We start from the raw sequence: 22,521 nt of genomic DNA, 5'->3' as shown, positions 1-22,521 counted from the left end.
GCACTTTGCAGCACCATGATTGCCACAGCCATCGCCGCCACAGCATGAACAGGCAAGTCACAGTGAGCAGCCACAGTGCGCGCGGCCACTCCAGACAGGATTTTGTCACTCACCTCCACTTCCTACATCACTCCCATCACGTGAGCTTGGTAATAATGAATAATTAAGACAGCACACGACGGTGGCCGGACCCTGGCAGGTGTGAACACTCACAGCAAGCAGCGCTTCAAGCTCCATATTTGTGGTGGCAATTTCAACCCGAGCCACGGCCCGCTTCCTTTGAAACAGGTCCTGTTTAGAGACAGGACATGACGCCACCCCCTCGCCCCAAAGGCGCCAGACGTCGAATTACACTGGACACTACCGTGACGTCAGGCTGTAAGAACCGCGCCACGGAAATACTGACAATGAAACATTGTTGCACATCAAACAGTGAGCTAGCAGCCTTAACTGCAAGACTCAAACCTGTCTGCCACCGGCGGCGCGCTGCCAGCTGCCCATGTCACTCTGTAATATAGTTTAAGTAGCACTTCAGTGAGGCTGCTGAAGCACTATGCATATGTGTGACAATGCATTTCAGTGCGGTGATGCGGATCACCACACTGAAATGCGTTAGTGTCACGTCTGATGCGTGATACTTGGCAGCACTGAATGTTGTGACTATGCTCGGGAAGCACTTGCCTCCCCTTCCTTCCAACGCCTCATTCAGGTCCCTAGAGACCCCTGCACAGCAGCAGAAAGGCTGCTGGCAGTCTCACTCACCTCTCTCCCACCTCTTCTGGGTCATCACAGACCCACGGAAGACAGGAGAACACAGGCAGCAGGGATGTGCATCTGCAAGCTGCCTTCACCCATGACAGTGTGGGTCACTTGTAGACCCACACTGAGAGGAAATACGCATCCGCATTGAAAAGAGGAGCTCACACAGAGCCGGTAGTACCATGGTTCCGGCTCCCTGCTCTCAGCATGAGCAAAGAACTTGGCTTTCACTTCTGTTTGGGCAGAGAGATGGTTGTGGAATGGTTGATGGGGGTTGGAGGCAGTAGGCCTGGCATACATTTTTTCATTAAGGGTAGAGTTCCTCAAGGGCGGTGAGGGTGGGTGGCACGAGTCAGGCTTTAAAAAAAAAAAATGTTTTTAAATAAATGTTGCACGAGGCACCACTAATACTCCTCTGCTCCTACATATTTGTTGGAAGCAGGAGGGGCAGGTGATTTTGGAAGGTATATACAATATGAAATTACAGATGGGTAAAATGTGAATAACAAGGATGTTATTACACTTGGCTTCTGGGTGACAATAGATTATTTGGGCTTAACTCTTGTTGTTTATTTGATGTCACTTAGCACCCCTCAGTGAATAACGTCCCCATTAGATACCCATGTATAATTCTGTATGTAATATCCACATAAACAACACATTCTGTAAGGCAGTATACAAAACAGTGATGGATGGAATGCTAGAATTAATCTCATTCACTCGTACTCACGGCGCTGCATCCAAGTCCGTCATTATTTTGCACACCATGCCACCTCAGTTTGTACCCAGTCATATGCAAATCAGTCCCAACCCTGCACCAATCAGAACAGTCCAACCCGAACTGCCAAGCCAGGTCCGCCCTGAACTGTGTTGCTTGGCAATTCGGGCTAAACTGTTCCGATTGGAGCAGGGTCAAGACTTATTTGCAGATAGCTGGGTCTAAAATGAGGTGCCTCGTTGTGCAAAATACAATACATTGGGATGCAGCCTCAGTAATTACCTGTGGCTAAGATTAATTGAAGTATTCAATCCAGCATTTTTTTATGTACTTTAGTGTATCACCTAAGTGGTATGGGTAGGCCCAGCCGCGGGTTCTGTGAACACTGTCACTGGAATCAAGATGTACCTGGCTGATGAGCACATAACTAGGCCAAAACTGTCAAACACTTTTTTGGGTACTTTAGTGTAGTTTTATAGGTGGCAGCTAATACATTTTCAAAGACGGCGTGAATACCCAAAAACTATAAACAATGTCCTCAAGTATTAAAAATGATTTGGAATGAGACCTAATTAGCATATTTGAGGAAATCACAGGAAGTAATATCATACAACCTTTGATATCAATGACATCATGAGACCTGACATGAGTGATATGATTACAATAAATAAATTGTAATTACTGTAACACCCAAACTTTGCTAAAGAAATCGCATGGCTTGTAAAAGTAGGAGAGCCACAGTTTAGGAATCCCAAAGCAGCTCTTCCCACTTAACTGAAGGCGTTTGTTGGAGGGATTCCCGTGCCGATACATAACTTCCTGAAGGCCCTTCGGCTCCAAAAAGCTCGTGGCACAGAGCAGAGCTTTGAACAGTGTCCCATATAGATTTCAGATTCTGGTGTGATAACCAAATCAAACTGCTGCGCTAGTGTTAATTACCAAAGAAAAACAGACACAAGGACAGTTTCTGCTCAATAATGCACATTTTCCCCTCGATTTCTAAATCTGGTTGTCAATCACCTATATGGGGTACAGCGTGCCCTGAACAATATGCCAAGAAGTTCTCTAGGGGATGTCACACCGTATGAGGTCCGATTTGGGACAAGAATGTGGGTACCTGATCTCGATTGTGAAGGCACAGTGGCGGATGAAAAACCATTTGACATCAATAAACGTTTGACTGTTTTACAGGATCTAAATGAATCTCAAACACTACTAAGCAATGTGCAGGTCAAGCGCACCGCCAATGGAGAAGTCATATCAGTCACTGCAAGAGTGGACTGGATCACAAAAGTCAGGGATCTGGTCAGAGAAAAGATCGAGGACAAAAAAGAATTTGGGCCATCATAAAGAAAGCCTGTTCCTGGACTGGCTGTCAAAGAAACAAGAATAGTACTTCTTCCGCCCATTGCTGGAAACAAAAGAAAGAGATTTGTCTCCATTGTTCTGTTCAAACCACACTATGTGGCCGATACTGAATAGTAGGCCTCATGGGCTCCTGGGTAGCCAACACTCTCCTCTCACTACCATTAAAGAAATCTAGACTATTTGTCAGTGAAATTGCTCTCCCACCCTTGCAGCTCCACCATTAAGTGAGGCTTCCCCCGAGCACCTGCATTCTCGAGTGCTGGTGTTCGAGGCCCTCCTCCACCTGCAGGTGATACCTGCGCCTCATCCCTCGTGATCCAGTGGACCTCTGTCTCCTTTCTCTCGCTCCGCTTTCCCTCTTCGTTTCACTCGTTTTATCCTCATTTCAATCTCTCCCTCTCGTCTCTCTCCTCCACCTTTCTTGCACTTTTCTGCTTTTCTGCTTTATTCTGCTTTCACTTTTTAGTCCTTTTATTCCTCTTTTGCCTTTCCGTCTGTTTTCCCCGCCGCTGCAGCCCCCGCGGCCTCTCCCCCAGCACGACCAACGCAACCAGCCCAATCCAGCTCCCCTCCCCGCTCCCGCCTCCCAGCAGCAAAGCCCTACCTGACCCCTACTTAATGGTGGCCGCAGCGGGGACAGGCGAGCAAGACCACTGACTCTTTGTCAGTGAAATTACTCTCCCACCCTCGCAGCTCCACAATTAAGCAAGGCCTCCCCGAGCGCCTGCCTTCTCGAGTGCTGGTGTCCAAGGCTCTCCTCCATCCGCAGGCTATACCTGAGCCACATCCCTGGTGGTCCAGTGGACCTCTGTCTCCTTTCTCTTGCTCCGCTTTCTCTCTCCATTTCACTCGTTTTAGCCTCATTTCAATCTCTCCCTCTCATCTCTCTCCTCCACCTTTCTTGCACTTTTCTGCTTTACTCTGCTTCCACTTTTTAGTCCTTTTTATTCCTCTTTATTCTGCTTCCACTTTTTAGTCCTTTTATTCCTCTTTTGTGCTTTGTTCTGCTTCCACTTTTAAGTCCTGTAATTTCTCTTTTCCCTTTCGGCTCGTTTTCCCCACCACTGCAGCCCTGCGACCCCTCCCCCCAGCACGACCAGTACAACCGGCCCAATCCAGCTCCCCTCCCCGCTCCCACCTCCCAGCTGCCCAGCCCTCCCGACCGACCCCTACTAATGGCAGCCGCGTGCCGCAGGTGCGCCGCTGGCGCGCCAAATGCAAGCCCATTTCCACCCGTCCGCGACCAGCGCCAGGAACCCTGGACCTCGGCACCGCCAATGCTACGACCCAGTGGCCCTCCACGCACTCAACCCAGGCCGCAACAACAACTGCAAGCTAGCATCACCAGCCGACACCCACAGACCCTTCAGATGTCACCGCTGCCGGCACACCTGCAGAACCACCAGGAACACAGACCCAGCACAACCCACCCGCAAGAACACACACAAACTGAAGACCCCCAATGCATCCTCCTCAATGTCCGATCACTCCACAAACACGCCACGGAAATCTGGGACCTTCTCGACAGCACCACCCCAAACATAGCATTCTTCACCGAAACCTGGAGCAACACCACCTCAGGACCGGACATTGCCATCGTCATTCTCCAAGGATAGAAGATCTCCAGGAAGGACCGCCCCACCTGCCCGGGAGGAGGAATCGCCATCGTACACAAATCCACCCTCTACCCGAGCACGCTCCCCGACGAGCCCACAGACCTGATGGAACACCTTCACATCAAGATACTGGCCAGCCCTTCCACCACCCTCCGGGGAACCCTTATCTACTGACCCCCTGGACACTACGGACCATTCGCCAACTCCATCACGGACATCATCTCCCCGCATGCCATCGCATCCACCTACACCCTGCTGGGAGACCTCAACTTCCACCTCGACAACCAACTGGACCCCAACACCACATCCCTCCTGGGCAACCTCCACAACATTGAACTCCACCAGATTGTGACCAAACCCACGCACTCAGCAGGACACACCCTCAACCCTCTCTTCACAACAGGAAACTCCATCACTTTCAGCCACACCACCAAACTCCCATGGACAGACCACTGATGCGTCCATTTCACCTTCAGAACACCCACCACCCACAGACACCAGCACCTGCTCCCACGAAGAAACTGGACCAAAATCACTGACAACCAGCTCACCTCCTCACTCAGCAACTCCACCCCAACCATTGCGGAAGACGACAACCCCAACACCACAGCCTGAACTCTGTACAGATGGATCTCCAACAGCGCCAACACCATAGCCCCCTCAAGAAAAACAACAACACTCATGCCAAGAAAGCCAGATGGTTTACCACCGAACTTCGAGAGTCCAGACACACGTGCCACCGTTTCTAAAAGGCCTGGTGGAACGCCAAATCCACAGAGGCTCACAACAACCTCAGAGCCGCCACCAACGCCCACCACCAACTCATCAGGAAAACAAGAAAAAAAGCAATTGAAGGCAGAATCTCCACACATGCGCACAACAGCAAAGAACTCTTCAGCATCATCAAGGAGTTCGCCCAACCCACCAGCGAATCTACTGACATCCCTCCCTCACAAGACCTCTGTGACAACTCCTTCTTCCATCTCAAAATCAAGAACATTTACGACAACTTCGACGAAGACAACAAACACACTGAACCCTCACCAGCCACCCCCCACATCCTGAAGCCAAAGATTGACAACTGGACAGCCCACACCACCAAAGACACACTGAAGACAATTAAAGTCAACCCACTCACGGGGCCCCACGGACCCCTGACCCCACCACATCTTCAACAGAGCCGCTGACATCATCACACCCATGCTTGGCCACACCATCAACCGCTTCCTGATGAATGCCTCGTTTTCTGATGATTGGAAACACGCCGAGATCGACCCCCTCCTGAAGAAGCCCTCGGCGGACCCCACCGACCTCAAGAACTACAGACCCATCTCCCATCTCCCGTTCCCAGCAAAAGTCATTGAGAAAGCCATCAACAGCCAACTCGCCACCTTCATCAAAGAGAACAACATCCTCGACTCTTCCAAATCCGGCTTCAGAAAAAACTACAGCACAGAAACCATCCTCCTCACCGCAACAGACGACATCCGCTCCCTACTGGACAGAGGAGAAACAGTAGCCCTCATCCTCCAAGACCTCTCAGCAGCATTCAACACAGTCTTTCACCGCTCACTAATACGCAGACTCCACAACGCAGGGATCCAGGACAAGGCCCTCGACTGGATCCACTCCTTCCTCTCCGGCAGAACGCAGCAAGTCAGACTCCCCCCTTTCCTCTCGGACCCTACACCTCCCACCTGCGGAGTCCCCCAGGTGTCCTCCCTCAGCCCCACGCTCTTCAGTGTCTACATGGCTCCGCTCACCCCCATCATCAGAACCTACGGACTCAACATTGTGTCATTCGCAGACAACACCTAACTCATCCTCTCCTTATCCAACGAACCCGACACTGCCAGACACAACTTTCAAGAAGGTATGGAAGCCATCACCAAATGGATGAAAAGCAGCTGCCTACAACTCAACACCAGCAAAACAGAAGTACTCATCTTGGGTCAAAACCCCGACTCCTGGAACGACACCTGGTGGCCCCCTGCCCTCGGAAGCCCACACACCCGCATGGACCACGCACGCAACCTTGGAATCATCCTGGACTCCGAGCTCAAAATGGACCGTCATATCAACTCTGCCGCATCCTCCTGCTTTCACACCCTCCGCCTCCTACATAAGACCTTCCAAAGGATACCCCTAGAACACAGAAAGACCACCACTCATTCCCTCATCACCAACAGACTCAACTACAGCAACGCACTCCACGCAGGAATAAACAAAAAAACAAAAACCTCACCCACAAGCTACAAAACATCCAGAACGCCGCTGCATGATTGGTCCTCAACCTGCCAAGACACTGCCACATCTCTCAGCACCTGCGCACACTCCACTGGCTCCCCATCAAAGCTAGAATCACCTTCAAGATTCTCACCCACGCACACAAGGTACTCCACGACACCGAACCAGCATACCTGAACAGCCGACTCAAATTCCACACACCCCAAAGGACTCTACGATCAGCCCAGAAAGACCAGATCGAGAGGCCGCTGCTTCTCCTTCCTCGCGGCCAGAGCCAAGAACGCCCTTCCGCAAAACCTCAGACAGACAACATCGCTCCCCAACTTCACGGGTGAGTAGTCACACTTAACAAACACCTGATTGAGTTGATTGATTGAGACAGAAAGACTCATAACACTCGAAGACTCACCAATTTGAAGTGATGGAATTTCCAACAATGTAATTTCACTCGTTCCTCTGGAAACAGAACTTCAAGAAAAAGATGAAAGACAAATATCAATTCGGTCAAACGCCGATGTCTTCATCAACAAGAGACACCTGCCGGTTCAACACAACTTGCAGAGCTCCCAAAGATTAATCGAACTGCATCTGGCTACTTCATCGATTTGGATTTTGATACCTTCTTTCTTGTTTCCAGTGAACCCGAGACAAAGCCAGCTCCAGTTTCCCGTAAGCAACAAATGTGTGAATTTTACACTTTTCTAAAAAAGACTTACTTGGCATCACCTTGGCTCCAGCTCTGGATAATCTCTACAACATTGTTTTTTCTGTTCTGGATCGGCCTGGTAACTGTTTTTTGCGTACTGATAAATGGAAAATATCTCCCAGAACGCTCTGCAGTATCTAATGTGAACTTGGTCCTGAAGCCTCATACATCATCTCAACTTGAACAAGGAGACTTGTTTCCCGGGAAAATTACAGTCATTCCAATTACTGATGGTATTGTCTGGGACAAAGTTGATTATGATGTATTTGGTCCCACTAAACTTTTGAAGATTGCACATTTATTTAAAATTTCTCTAAAAGACATCATTACCTCCAGTACATTTTCTGATGATTGGGATTTTGAAACTGTCAATAATATGTTGTTTGATTTAGAAAAATCTGCTGCATTTCAAACAATGAAATGTTAGAAGACACATCTGACTTTGATAGTATGCACTGTTACCATCATTATGGTCATCACTTTTTACACAAATCCAGTATCCCACTTAATGTTTTCCTTGCCACCAATGGGAAAACTTCCCAACACCACCTAAAGGTAGTTTGAAAACATTTGCACATACATTTTCATTTTTTTCAGGGTTTAACACTTCTGAACCAACCTCATTTTACTATAAAGTTGCACCTACACCTGCACAGAAAATTATGCTGACTAACACCAAACAGATTTATTCCGTATCCTTTATTGCCCAACTGTCTGAACAGGGTTTCGACTTATGGAAGGACACTAAAGACACAAAATCAGTCTAGGGTTCTAAAGAATGGTAAGTTCAGGGAACAGAAGCACTATTTAAAGCATGCCTCATTCCACAACAGATTTGAACACACTACGGTTTCCCACACCTTCACACATCAATTTTACATCAAGTGGAGTGGTACAATAGATGACATCATGCAGTACAATCCATCAGACCCCAATTGGAAGGGATGGTTAGTTTGGCCCATAGACACAAACAGATGTCAATCAAGATTCAAGGGTACCACAGAAGGATTTAGTATCCATAGGCCAGACCCACAATATGTACATTGAGAACATCTGTGGGTAGTAACATCATACAGTGTTGGAAAGTTGTGCCTTGATTGGCTAAAAACCTCGACACTGTCCCAGGTGAAACAGCACTTATTCTTACTCTCAGATGAGGTGGATCTTAGGGATTTTTTACTAGGTCCCCGAAAGCCATGTCAGAAACATTTTATTATGCTGTCTATAATGAAATCTGGAAAATCTCTCAACAAGAAGCTGCGGAGAGACTTTGAGAAATAGATAAGATTAACCTAGATAAGGTGTTAGCAGTATTTGACAACGGTCTGACTACATTAACATCTAGGATTTATTCAATGGGCAACATTGTTTCTTCTGCTATAGATATACTGGAACAGAACTTCTCCATACTACAACATGGACAATCACAATTATTTTTCTATTATGCTATTAAGCTGAGCGATGCAATCTTTGCATGCTGGTTATGTGCCTTGGTGATTTATCAACTGTACGTCACTCTTTTCTGAATACAATCTTACTAAAAAGCAGATAACATGCTGCATATTGAAAAGCTGGAAAAATTAACCTTTACTGTGGCAGAGTCACCGTCCATGGAATGGTTAATCCACGGCCATATAACACTATCGGTCACAACTTTCAAGTTTCAGTATTGCCTGGAACAACACCAGGCAGGCAGATATGAAGCGGTGGGTAGGGAATTCATTAAGTAATCTTGGGAATTACCATACAGATTTTGATGCAGGAATGGGGGCACAGAAGTGTTTCTTAGCTGTACCAACTGCGAGAATTCCTTAAGCGGATCTCTCATATGCCAGGATATCATGCTTCATGGGGCCTGTAATGGTTCAGATGCTAACTTATCTTATCACTTGAAAGGTTCCCCAGCTGCCTTGATTAATCCGGTGTTCGAGTTACTTTCAAATGGGAGTTACTTGATACTGAATGATCAAGGTTGTTGTAGGATCCTCCCGGGCATCGCATATCTTGTCACTGTTATCTCCAGGGTTACTTGCTGTATGCAAGCATTGTTTTCACTGACCCACACAAACAGGGAGGTGCCGTTATGGCCTTCGTTGAATTTTTCCTTTATACTGTTTGGTACTCTGAACAGAATTAAAGCCATGCTTTTACAGCAAACCGTGCCCTTAACCCCAGCCAGAGAAACTTATGATCACCAGGTTGCAAGGTCCTCGACTGAGATACAGGCACTGATATGAACAAACTGTCCTTTCCTTTTCACAGAAATGGTGCAACATATCTTTAACATGTCTGATACAACGGGTATTGTCCACCTATTTAAGACCATAGGTTCTGGACTGTTAGGCACCTTTCAGACAATCCTCAGAGTTGTTCCCAACTTTATACACTCCTTATTCTGAAGCATTTTTGGAGGGTTTCCGCTGATCCTGTTTTTATATCGCAGGTATCCTGATTGTCCTTTTCTGCTACACAATGGCAGTTCCAGTCACCAAGGAGTTGAAACACACGCTCTTGGAGCGCTGATACCGTGATCGCATGGTAATGCATCTGGGTGCAACTCGTCTTCGAGAATTGAGCGAGTCTTGGTCCTTGTCATTTAGACCAGTCTGGATCGACTGTATTCTGCCTGTCCTCCGATGCCTGTTCTGCGGACAAGAATGCATGTTGGATCTCTGTCTAACACTTCCAACAATTGCGCCACCAGATGTTGATGCTTTACTGGAACCAATAACGGCCCATGTTCTGCAGTGTCCTCAGCGTATTCCAATGTTGATGTCTGCCTTCTTAGAGCCACTACTCGATGCTTCAGCTCCTGTCGGGAAGTTTACTGGCTCCTCAACAAATACTCAGACCTCGAATGACACTAGTAAATCCCCAGCAGTGCCGAATACGGAGGAAATCTGTGCTCAATTGACCTGATCTGCGAGGTGTTGCAGGGACCATCGTCTGCGATTGTAGGCAACAGTGATGTTGCATCTCTCAGCCAAGACACATAAACATTTGTCTCATTCGGTGCTGGGAAAAGTTGGACTTTTTTAAAAAACAACCAAATGTGGAATTTTAAAGAAGACACTTTGTCTAAACTGCATGGCTTTCAGTCTCTCATTGTTTGGACTATATATCAAATCAAATTTCAAAAGCTTTATTCGACAGAGTGTCATAAAAGCAAGAAACATACAACACAACACAAACATTATAAATAATACATATCGAATACAGTTATTAAAAAGTTATTAAATCTACTTTACTGTCATTTGCAGAATAAACATTTTTTAAAATCATTTTGAATCAGTTAAAATAGTATCTAAAATGGTGGCCGTTCTTTTTGAAACATCTTAAAGTTCATTAGCTAACATCTAGTAGCTATAAAGTGCGAGTGCATATAATCCAGGCCCACCTTAAGAATTTAGCTACAGCAACCGCTATACAGGGTGAGCAATCTGACTCCAATATCCTTAGGGCCTCAATATACCTCCGGGTGCCCAAGTTAAAACAAGTTGGTTTTAGCCACTTATTACGAGGGATGACATAAAGGGGACATACAAACAATATATGAGCTATGGTCTCAACCAAATCTTTACAATTGAGGCATTTGTCATCCCTGGTTAATGCCCATTTGTAAGTAAAAGCCTTTACAGGGAGGGTCGCAATTCTGAATTGAAAATACAATTTACGGTCAAGCGGACCCTCTATGATGTCCCAGTAAGCCTCACAAAATGGACGCAATTTAAGTTCAAGGAAACGGCCGGTTAGGTTGGTATTTACACTATTTCTCTGAGAAGTTGTCCAGACCATTTCCCAATACTTTTCTTTTAGATGTTTTTTTGGTGGGAACCTTAATGTGTCTGGATCTTCCCATAAATGGCCGAGTTCCAACTTTTTTAGCAGTGCCCTTATCTCTTTGAGCCATGGAATAGTGTGGAAGCGATCTGCCTTGATTATGTCCTTTAACGCATGGGCATAGTGAACTAATTCAGGAGTAGTCCAGATTCGTCTCCAATAGAGTAATGGCCGTAACCGTGCTAGGTCCTCGATGTTTTTCCTACCAAGATCATATAGAAGCGGAACGGTAGGAGTACTTTGGGGAACACCAACTAGACAGCGTAGAAATTTGTTCCCCGCCTTAACTAGTTGGTTCAAATGGGTAAATCCCCAGAGTTGTGAACCATACAAAGTGGCACTTATAACCTTCATATTATAGACCTCCAAGGCAGGTGTGAATGGCTTGGTAAAGGATGCTTTGTGTTTGGAGGATAGGGCACCTGCAAGCTGATGGAATTTTAATACAGCCATGTCTGTGTGACCTTTCCAACCCATATTACTCTGGAGAGATATTCCTAAATACGTGCATGCCTCCACCTGCTCTAATGGAGTTTCATTTAAATAGATTTTACCTTTAAAGGTTTTCCGCTGATTCAGGGACATGAACTTGGTTTTTGAGGTGTTTATCTCAAGTCCACGCAGTTGGCAAAATTCCCCAAAAGCATTCACAGCCTTCTGGAGCCCACTTGGAGTCCGGGAGACAATCAGTGTGTCGTCCGCGAACAAGAGGACAGGTACGCGGGCTCCTGCTAAAACGGTGGCATCAGTGGGGGAATGGCTAAGATGGTCCACAATACTGTTAATGTATAATGAGAACAGCGTGGGGGCCAAAACGCACCCCTGCCGAACACCACGCTCGACAGGGAATGAATCGGTCACCTCACCCTGTGCCCCCCATCTGATTCTAGCGTAATTGTTCTCATGTAGGCGGACGAGAAGGGTCAATAGTTCCGGGGAGATCCCTGCATCAACGAGGACCCTCCAGAGTTTGGAACGGGGGACTAAATCGAAGGCCGAATTCAAGTCTACAAAGACCGCATAAAGTGACCCATTAGTTAGAGCAACATTCCTCCAATAAAGTGCTATGAAATAAAAGACCTGGTCAATTGAGCTGGTACATGGTCGAAAGCCGGCTTGATATGGGGACAAAATATTATATTCTTCTATCCATATTTGCAAGTTATTTTGCACTAGACGACCTATACGTTTTTGGCCTAGTCTATAAGACTAATAGGTCTAAAATTACTAGGTAGGGATTTGTCCCCCTTTTTAAAAACCGGAATTATTTCAGCACCTTTCCATGAAAATGGGATTATAGCACCCCTGGCCACCGAGTTTTCTAGCATCACAAAGTACTGACACCAAGACAATCTATCACTTAAAAACACGTCAGCCGGGATACCGTCCATGCCTGGCGCTCTGCCCCCAATCACGCAGTCTAGCGCTATGCTAACATCTTTGACTGTGAAAAGCTGGCTTTGGTAAAAAATAGTGGGGGGTAGCGGACACTCATCCTCAGCTGGGTTACAAGCATATTGTGGTCTGAAAAAATCTACCCATTGTTCTTTTGCAACATTATTTGGGGGGTTCAGCTACACCTCCTCTATCCCACTTAATGATGTTCCAAAATTGTTTGGGATCCTTTGCTTCACAGGCCGATTTCAGATCACGCCACCGATCCTCATCCCACTCCTTTTTTGCAACTTTCTGTGCATGCCTATATATCTTCCTTGCCTCTCTCACCTTAAGTGAATTCCTAGATCTTATTTCTGTACTCAAGTTTCGGCTGGCTTATTTACAAGCATTATTATACCATCAAACCATGGGTGGCCTTTTGTTTCCCTTGGCTGGTTTTATAATCTTCTTAAAGAGGAATTGGAGTTTTGAGAAAAAATGGATATGTGCCTCAAGCATTATTTGGGGAAAGTCTGGGCTGCTGATGTGTAAGTTAAGGTTAACCAGTTCATTAACAACCATATTTTTGAGGACCTCCAATTTCTCAGGGTTCTCAATGAATTTACCCCATTTGATGTGATGCATGTTATTAGAGGCAACGATATCTAAAGTATCTATCCCTCGCCTAGGGGTCGGTTCTCTGATCCCCTTATATGCTTGAAATGTTGTACAAAGTGGGTTATGATCACTTTCCACCCTAGGTTTAACAATCATGTCTATCAGACAATGCCATACCCTTATGTCCACCAAAAAATAATCTATACGGCTGGTATGCCTACCGTTATCAAAGGTGTTCTCTCCCTGCCGGTCAGACGGGGTTCTCCCATTTGCTGCTCTAAGCCCTCTTGCTAGGCACAAAGCCTTGAGTTGTATGGCTACAGCTGACCATCTCCTTACAGCAGGTAATTCAAGCTGAGGAACTCCCCATTTACTGTCCTCATCCGCAGCAAGGATCTGGTCCTCTTGACCAAGTGGTTCAAAGGTTGTGTTAAAATCACCACCTACAATAATAAACAACTGTATTGGGAGGGCCTCAAGTTGGGAATCAAGAGCAGCAATTATCTCGGATGTTTGTCCCCCTACCGTCCCCCTGGCATAGATATTAAAATAGCCACCCCATGGCCACTTGTCCAAGTAATTTTGACTATCAGAATATCGTTTGATGGAGAACTGATTTGCTGCACCTTACATCGTAAGGATTGGCGGACCCAGATTATCAAACCCCCTGTTGGTCGACCTTTGGATTTTTTAGTGGCGGGGACATGAAAGTTAAGGAACCCCAGGCGGAAAACTGGAGCCATCGACCAAGATTCCTGAAAAAGGATAATGTCATGCTGGTCAATGAACTTACACCATTCTGGGGATATTATTTTATTACCAATTCCAGCGAGGTTCCATGAGAGAAAGGACAGTCCAGCTTTGTGTTGGGAGGTAGAAGATATATCCTGTGAGCTCTCAACTCCTAGGGTCTCACCCTCGATCGCTAGTTGATTTGCTATACTAGTAGTCATATAATGGTCGGACGCTAGTGGGAACCCACCTGTTTCAAGGCGATCACACTCCCTAATAGAGTTTGGGCAAGTTACTTGCAGAAAGTCCCTGGTCTGTGGAGGCAGCCCTTTAGCATGGAGTGTTTCCAATAGATTTGTCTGTGGTACAGGGTCATTGTTAGTTAGTGCCTTGCCCTGATCCTTTGGATCGTACATTCTACTATTCTCTACTGCTTCCACAAACACATTTCTTTCTACACCCTGTAGTCAATCACATTCGTCCATGTCGGTCAGGACCCTAAACCGATTCCTCAGGCGGATACCACCCTCCCTGATTTGGGCAACCCTCCCAAATATTCTTGATGCAAGAAACCGTTTCGGCCATGATCTACTAGAGCTCATTACACTCTATCTCTAGTTATAGAAAAATTCAAGCGTTAGTGGGATCATGGCAGAGTCCCTTTGTTGAGGGGGGAATAGATTTGCTAATACATTAGGCAGTACCTGAGGACTTGAGAAGTTAATAGTTATGCAGTTTCCCTTAAATTTTTTCTGGTGGTCCCCGAGCCAGGATACCGTTCATCCTATCTTCCACTAAGGATAATCTAGACATGATTGGGGCCAGAGCAATATCTAATTTACCTTTAAGTATCATCCAGACATTATTGGATAGCTCCTCTAATGATGGTTGACTAACCGGGGGAGGGTGTTTAAACAGTTTTGACTTTGCTTTTGGCGCCCTAGCCACCCTCTGTTTTACCTTCCCAGATGGTTGCAACCCACCAGCCCTTGTGCAGCGTCTCGCTATAGGTGCAGGAGAGGGGGGAGAAAAATGTGAGTCATCCTCCGTGTGGCCTAGGGGGGTGGCGATTTGGGACTGGACATGGCTACTCTTTGTCATGGAAGTAGGATCATCAAAGTCTAACAAGTCACGAGGTAGACCTGGGGATTGGAACGGTGTAGATGGAATATCATGTATTATTACAATAGTGCGAGCAGGATCCAATGACAGCCGTCTTTCAGTTCTTTCAATTTCCTCGTTTATCAGGCTAGAAACTTTAACCAAATATGAGTCCATAGTCGCTCCACCTCCTCCTGCTGGCTTGCTCACGTCAGTTCTCTTTTTCCCCATAGTACTTTGGCGAGGTGATTACAGTACCTTTACTTGAGTGTAGGTGTTAGAGGGGGGGCCCAGCCCGGCCTCCTCTGGCCCCGGACGGCCTCAGACGGCCCGCCCTTTGCCCGGGCTTAGCCCGCGCGCGGTCCCGCGACGCGGGGGCTTCCCTCCGATTTAAAGTGCCTCCGGGCGCGTGGATGGCGGTGACAGCTTCCGCCTGCAAGGGAGCCTGGATGTTGGAGTCTCCCTCCCCACTGCAGCCGCGGAAGGTGGAGGGCTGCGGCGGCGGCGGGAAGGAGAGCTGGCAGGAGCTGGCAGGAGGGTGGGCTGGCAAACAGAGAATGGAGCAGGTACGCGGGTATTTGCAGAATTCCCCCTTGTCTGAGCAAAGTATTTACGGAGAACTATATATCAATACGAACTTACTAAGTACAGACTTGTATCGCATGCACTATTTTTCTTTTTTTAGCATTTTTTTGAAATGTTACTTTTCTAAGTATTATTTAATAGACTATGTAGTCCAGTCAGATGAGGAGTGGGTGTTATGTTCCATATAGGTATCCTAATATAGAGTCAGGTAGTCACCTAACCCTTCACCTATTTTCTCCCTACCATTGCCCTACATACCGATTCTTAGTACTGACCTTTTACCTAGTTACGGTGATGTCCAAAGATGCCATGGGGTTTTCTCTGAAAAGCTTAAGCCTCATTCATTATGCATGAGGATTCTCGGAATCACAGCAGAACAGCAGGCCTACCATCCCCTGCATAAAAACTATGTATAAGGGCCAATCCTTCCGTCATCCCAGTCCGACATGACACAGCAAGTTATATCCCCTGGGGGTACCACTCTGGAGATATACATCATCTCTTGCTCAGATAGTCAGAGGAGAAAAGGAGTTCCATGCCGACACACTGACACAAGACACTGAGGCAACTGCACGCAGACACTCCAGCTCGCAGTGGTCTGACAACCCTTGTGGGGTGTCCATCTGGAGACCAAGATGGGGTCACACAGTCTCTCACTTCAGGTAATGGGGTTGACTTTATCCTAGAGAGATTCTTGGCTTTACACCCACATATATGCTAGGTACACCTAGGTACATATAGTTAGGGACGCATTGTAGGAGTACGCATTTTACTATTGTTATGTATTTTATTTACTTGCCTCTATTCATTGTTTTAGCACGATGATAGAACTCTACCATCCTTTTACTCTGTTAGTGCTTATAATCATTCATATCTGTTACCGTCTAATGGTTGTTTCAGCACACCTATTTTACACTAGAATGACGTTGGTTCAATAAATGCTTATTGAGAAACTACCCCACCGTTTATTATGTGTATCTCTCTGACACAAAGTGAGCATGAGTAACTGAGCGAAAAGTAGTACACTATTTCCACAATCCTGAGGGATTAGGGTTGTCATGTTTGATAGTTGCCAAGAACTATTCTTTCCTTGGTAAGAGGGGTTTCTAGTGGCACTGTGAGCTAGCTGATATACAGGCTGACATATCCAGTGGGGGTGTCCAAAATCAGTCTGACTCCAATCCTACAGTATATATTGTCTAAATGCGCAGATCCTATCTAGGTTTATATAGGTTCATAGGAACTACACGACAAGTGGAGAGGAGGTGGTGAGTGAGGCAACTCATCAAGCAATCTCAGGTTCTCTGGGTGAAGTGTTCCTGATGAATCCTGCCCACTTGAAGATCAACATCTCTCTGTCTTTTCCTCTAGGTGGGGGTTTAATAATTATGCAAAACTTGCTTGGGCTATAAAGGGAGCGGTTAGTCTGTATTTTTATAGGAGAATGAGGGGGGCATGTTCTTTCATGTCTCCTTTTATACTTCCTTTTTTAATGATCAAGCTGTTTCCCTATTTCTCTTGTTTTTGAGCTGGGGAGGGAGGGCATTGGGAGTGATGACGGAAGCCATCCCTCAGGTCATGGTTGCCCTGACTGCTTCATGGTGGTGGGGGGCACTTGGGGCTGTTGTGTGTTGCAGGTGGGAAGGTTGGAGGAGGGAGGAGGGTTTAGTAGGTCTTTTTAGGTGAAGGATAGGGTTCAACACATGAGGAGAGCTATGAACAATGAATACTTTGCACATATGTGGAAATCAAGGAGCAATACCAGCTCTGTTGTTATGGGAGGGGGGGAAGGCCCAACACATGAAGAGAATAATGCACAAGGAATGCTGTGCCTTTTTCAGGATAGCTTTGGTTTATTTGTGGAATTTAAAGATAAGTTGCAGCTGTGTTGTTGTTTTTCTGAGATTATGCTATAATTAAGATCCCCATAGCTACTCTGAATATCAATGGGTTGAATGATAGCCTCAAATATATCATGCCAAAGTCCGCATTGCAGTGCCAGTTTCACATTGCAGTAAGAAAATTGCCATGCCAATTTTAGATTGCCCCAGTTAAGTACATATTGCATTGTCAGTTTCATATTGTTGCGGTCAAGCCCACATTAGCATACAGTTTCTATATCACCCCCAGGAAATTGCTATAACATCCTGAAGTACTCATACCAAATGCTCACACAGATATCTGCACATTCATAACAATATATTCAAAACAGATATATACTACCCAGTCCAATAAGAATATAGAGCTGCCATGTGGAGATAGAAAGGCAAAATACAGCAAGACAAGTACTTGCAGTTTTCTGACATTTTTCAATTGTGGCTGTCCTTATTCCTGCCACCACACAAGCATAGCCATTTTATTTTCTGTCCTTCTATGAAGAACAACTACATACATGTGCAATGTAATGCTGCAATCCTATCCCATGGAATTCAGATACTTCGCTTAGATACTTAATCAACAGCAATAGGTTTATTCAGGAGCAACTCATTTCAAGTTAATAGATTGGTCTCCACTACATTAATATTTAAATATATTAGAAATATATATATATTATTTTCCATTCTTCACATCAAACCTTCCCCTTAAGTATCTATGCATAAAACCTGAAGTATGTGAGGAACAGGGTACTAAACTGTGTACAAGCTGTGTATAGGATGTAGGAAAGAGAGACTTTTAAGTGGATAAGAAGAAAATACAAAGTAAATAAAAAGAAAAAACACAATTCCACTGATCTGATTTCCTATAAGTAATGTTATGCTATGTTATGTTCAGGGCCACTAGAATTATAAGATTCTGTGGCTTCAGTATTATCCGCTTATTTATGGATTTGCTACGTAATCCATCATCCGCTGCATAATCTGCAGATTTTAACGAAAAAGTCTGCAGTGTCATCATTGATGTCACCAATGATGTCATTGCACATGTCATGAGTGATGTAATATGTGAGGTCATAAACAGTGGCAGTGCATGGTGGGGCACAAGTTATACTTAGCTCATTAAACTATACCTGGTGAATTTCAGTGTTTTATTATTTCAAAACACTAGTTTTTACATTATTGCAAGGGACAACTATAACTTCCGTTAACCTTTGTATTTTTTGAGAATTTCTATACATTTTTTAATGTAACCTAAATTCTTAGTACTGTGCCTAACTATAACGTTACTTTAAGTTCTGTTTTTTTAAGTGAATTTTTCAGGTTTTTTTAACGTAAAGTAAGATTATTACCAGACCTAACTATAACATCACTTTCAACTTTGGTTTATTCAGCGAATGTCTGTGTTTTTTTTTAACCTAAAGTAAGATCTTATTATCTTACCTAGCTATAATGGGACTTTAACTTTAGTTTTTTTCCAATATTTTTTTCCAATTCTTTCAGTTTTTCTTATCATATTTACCCAACTCTCTCACTGAACATACGTTTTGACCATGCATAGTAGGTAGATGGAGGCAGTTCTTGGATGTAGGGCCTGGCAGAATCACCTGCTAGCAGCCTATGCCCTTGCAGCTCACAGCCTTTGAATGTCCAAGGCATTGTGTTGGCCCAGGCTCTGCGCAGCGTGTGGTTGTGTGCAGGCCATGTTTTTTCCCTGACCCACAGCACTCATAAGGTACACTCGTGGTAGTCCCACTGGAGTACACAGGAGGGCAGCACCTAGTCCTGCTGGTGGGTACCACTATCACGGGACTGACGGGTAACTTTCTTTTTCACCCTGGGCCCCCCTACAAGGCGCAAGGGTGTCAGGGTACCCCCTACCCTGCCCCCTTACACCTTATATTTTTTGTCAACAAGACATGTGAATTGAATCCCCAAGTCCTGTAATGGCGGCTGCAACATTTCTCTCAATGTTGCAGCCAGCCAATCAGATTGCTGTGTACAACAGAGCGGTACAGGTCCCACAGTACTGAGACAGGCAATGGGAAAAAAGCCCCCTTGGCCAATCAGAATATTCTATTTTTTATGTGTGGTTCCTCTGTATTTATGTGAGACTCCCATGAGACCAACCATCCAGATATATCGTTTTAACATGTATTGACCCACTTTTTATCTACGTCTGCTTGACAGATCGCCCTGAACCTCTCCAGGAAGAAGTTGAAGTGGATAACTTTTTTTTAGAAAGTTACTTGAAGATTCGTCAAATGGTGTCAAACTTACTAGCAAAACAAAAAAACTCGCTTTCCATGAAAACTTTAACCTAACTATAACTACACAGTGGCGACTGCCACTGTGTAATGTAAGTATACATTTTGTTCTCCTGCATTAGCAATTCAGTTATGTCTTAGAGAGATGATATTTCATCCATTGTGGGTGTACCATGCATGACACTCTATGGCTCATTCTGTGCTCATTGCATATACACTGAGTATTTATATATAAATGTCCCTGTCACTCAACCTTTAAATCTCTATTTTCCGGGATTTTGTTTTATATTTTTTCCACACTTCACAATTATTGGTGTTTTTTCTCCTTGACTTTCCTTTCACTCTTGGGATTTTCATGACATCATACCATTTCATTCTGATACCAAAATCTTTGGAGCACCATTTGTGGTCACTGTGGTCTCAACTCACCTACTGATTTTAATGAGAATTTCCCTATTTTGATTTTTTAGAATATATCAGGGGTGGGCGTACATATCATATAGCCTTTTGTTTATTGTGTGTCCTTCCCAGAGAATGATGTGATGGCTTCTTGATGAAGGCATTCCTGCCGAAACACGCATAAAGTCATTCACACCAAGAGCTAAATCTATAATGAACCAAAATTTCATGAACCATTGTCTTCTGTTTTCAGTCATATGTATTCATGATTCGTAGACTGAACAGTAATAACTAATCTATTCAATGTTTCCATTATCTACTCTAAGAAATGTTAATTGTCCCAGATACTGTGTATGTAAATAATGTACTATGATGATTATTTTTCTACGGGGGGCGTGGCTTGGCGCCGATGGTAGCGGTTGCCTGAAAGCCGAGCTCCGTGATCGAGCCGGCATTTATCCTGTTTAAACCCACATGCTGACCCCCCCCTTGAAAGGTGGGGGAAGGGGCTCCCCTGCATCGGAGCAGTGAGGCGCTGCTTGAGCGACCCTGGGGACCCGTGGAGACTCGCCGACGCGATGACCGGGGGGCCGCCGGAGCCGTACCTAAAATGGCGCCCGTGCGAGAGGCCTGAACTCCCGGGCGGCCGGAACTGTTGAGCGACCTGCGGACCCCTGACCTTTTGGGTTGCACCACCGGGGCTTGCTGGTGACACCTGGTACGCGGCGGAGCATCGGAGGAGCCGCGCTGGTGGTTCGTGTCGCAGGGGGCGATCGGCGCATTTTCATTGCCGGCCGTGCCTGCAGAGGCGGGGCGGCCGGATCATCCCCCTGAGGCCCGGCGGAGGCAGCAGTGCGTCTGATGAGAGACAGCGAGAGCACCGTGAGATATCGGCCCTGGGGTTGTTGTACCCCATTTGGCGGCCGGCGGGGGGAACTGTGACCTGCCCCCTCCCTTGCCCCCCTGTGCTGTTGCCTGCCCCGGAGCGTGCATAACACCGTGGGATTCCCCTGCAGGGAAACGGAATCTGCTTTCTGGCCCATCCGCAATTGAAGAGGACGGCTTGAAGCGGGAGTGCCGCAGAGTGCCGTGCTGGACCTTTCTGGCCCCCCCCCGATCCTTACCGGCCCGGAGGCAGCGGCAGAGGGCGCTGGGAACTGGGCATAAGGCGGCGATCCCTCTGGTGCCCCCCAGGATCCTTGCTCTTCACAGACCTTCCTGAGGGGGTGCCTTAGTGGATGGGACACTGAGAGACGGTAATTGAGTGGCGCCCTGGCAGACCTAGATGCCGAAGTGGACTATAAGGAGGTGAGAGCGAGTGGGGGTCCTGGAGTGATCATCCCCATGCGGGAGGGCGGAGAGGGGCCAATCAGCGACTGCAGCGGAGTGAGCGAGTGGGCGCTGTAGCGGCAAAACTGAAGACCTTCTGCTGACTGGCCGCGACTGGCCTCGCTGGGTGAGCCGAGCGGCCCCCCCCCCCTTTTGTTGACTGGCCTTTGGGCACCGGGAGATGGCCCTTCCCTGAAACTGCACGGCCACTGCTGAACTGCCCCTGGAGCTGCCGCTGAGCGGACGACGGTGCTCTGTGGAGGTCCCAGTTGCTTCCTCTTGCTGCCCGCGGGGGCCTTCGTGTGCGTGGGTTTGGCGGACCCCGGTTGCTGCTGCCCTGGATTGAGGTGCCTGTTGTGGCCTGTGGATTGCTGGCGAACTGGCCTGATCTGGCTGTTCATGAGAGCTTGAGAAGCGCACGCCCAGGTGAGATTCCTACCGGCGGCCGGTGGCCTGTTGACTGGGGCGGACCTTAGCGGGCTTCAACTGTCGCTGGGCGGCTCGCCCTCTGCTCGTGACCGACGACGTTGAACGCCGATACTATCATGGGGAAACCGAAAGGACCCAGGGGCACCATGCAATCCACGTCGGACACGGAGAATGCCCGACAAGGGAGACCAGCTTGACCCAGAGACGACACGGGATCCACGCCTGCAACAACAGCTGGACAAGATCTTGACGGCGATAACGGATACGCGTGCAGCCCTCCAGCAGGACATAGCGCAGGTGGCAACGGGGCTCGGATTGCTCAGATCGGATCACGGTAAGCTCTCAGATAAGGTCAAGGAGGTGGAGGACACGGTTCGCACTCTGGAGCCGGCGCAAAAGGCCCTCTCGGCCACAATGACTGAGGTGCTGGACCGCTTGGACGCGCTGGAGAAGAGGGCGGAGGATGCTGAAGGGCGTAATCGCCGGAACAATATCCGAATTGTAGGCCTACCGGAAAAAATTGAAGGAGGAGATATGGTTCGCTTTCTTGAAGAAT

The sequence above is a fragment of the Lissotriton helveticus genome, chromosome 8 (assembly GCF_964261635.1).
Source record: "Lissotriton helveticus chromosome 8, aLisHel1.1, whole genome shotgun sequence".
In the NCBI taxonomy this organism is placed as follows: domain Eukaryota; kingdom Metazoa; phylum Chordata; class Amphibia; order Caudata; family Salamandridae; genus Lissotriton; species Lissotriton helveticus.
The sequence above is the reverse complement of the archived record's forward strand: the minus strand, read 5'-3'. Positions refer to the sequence as shown.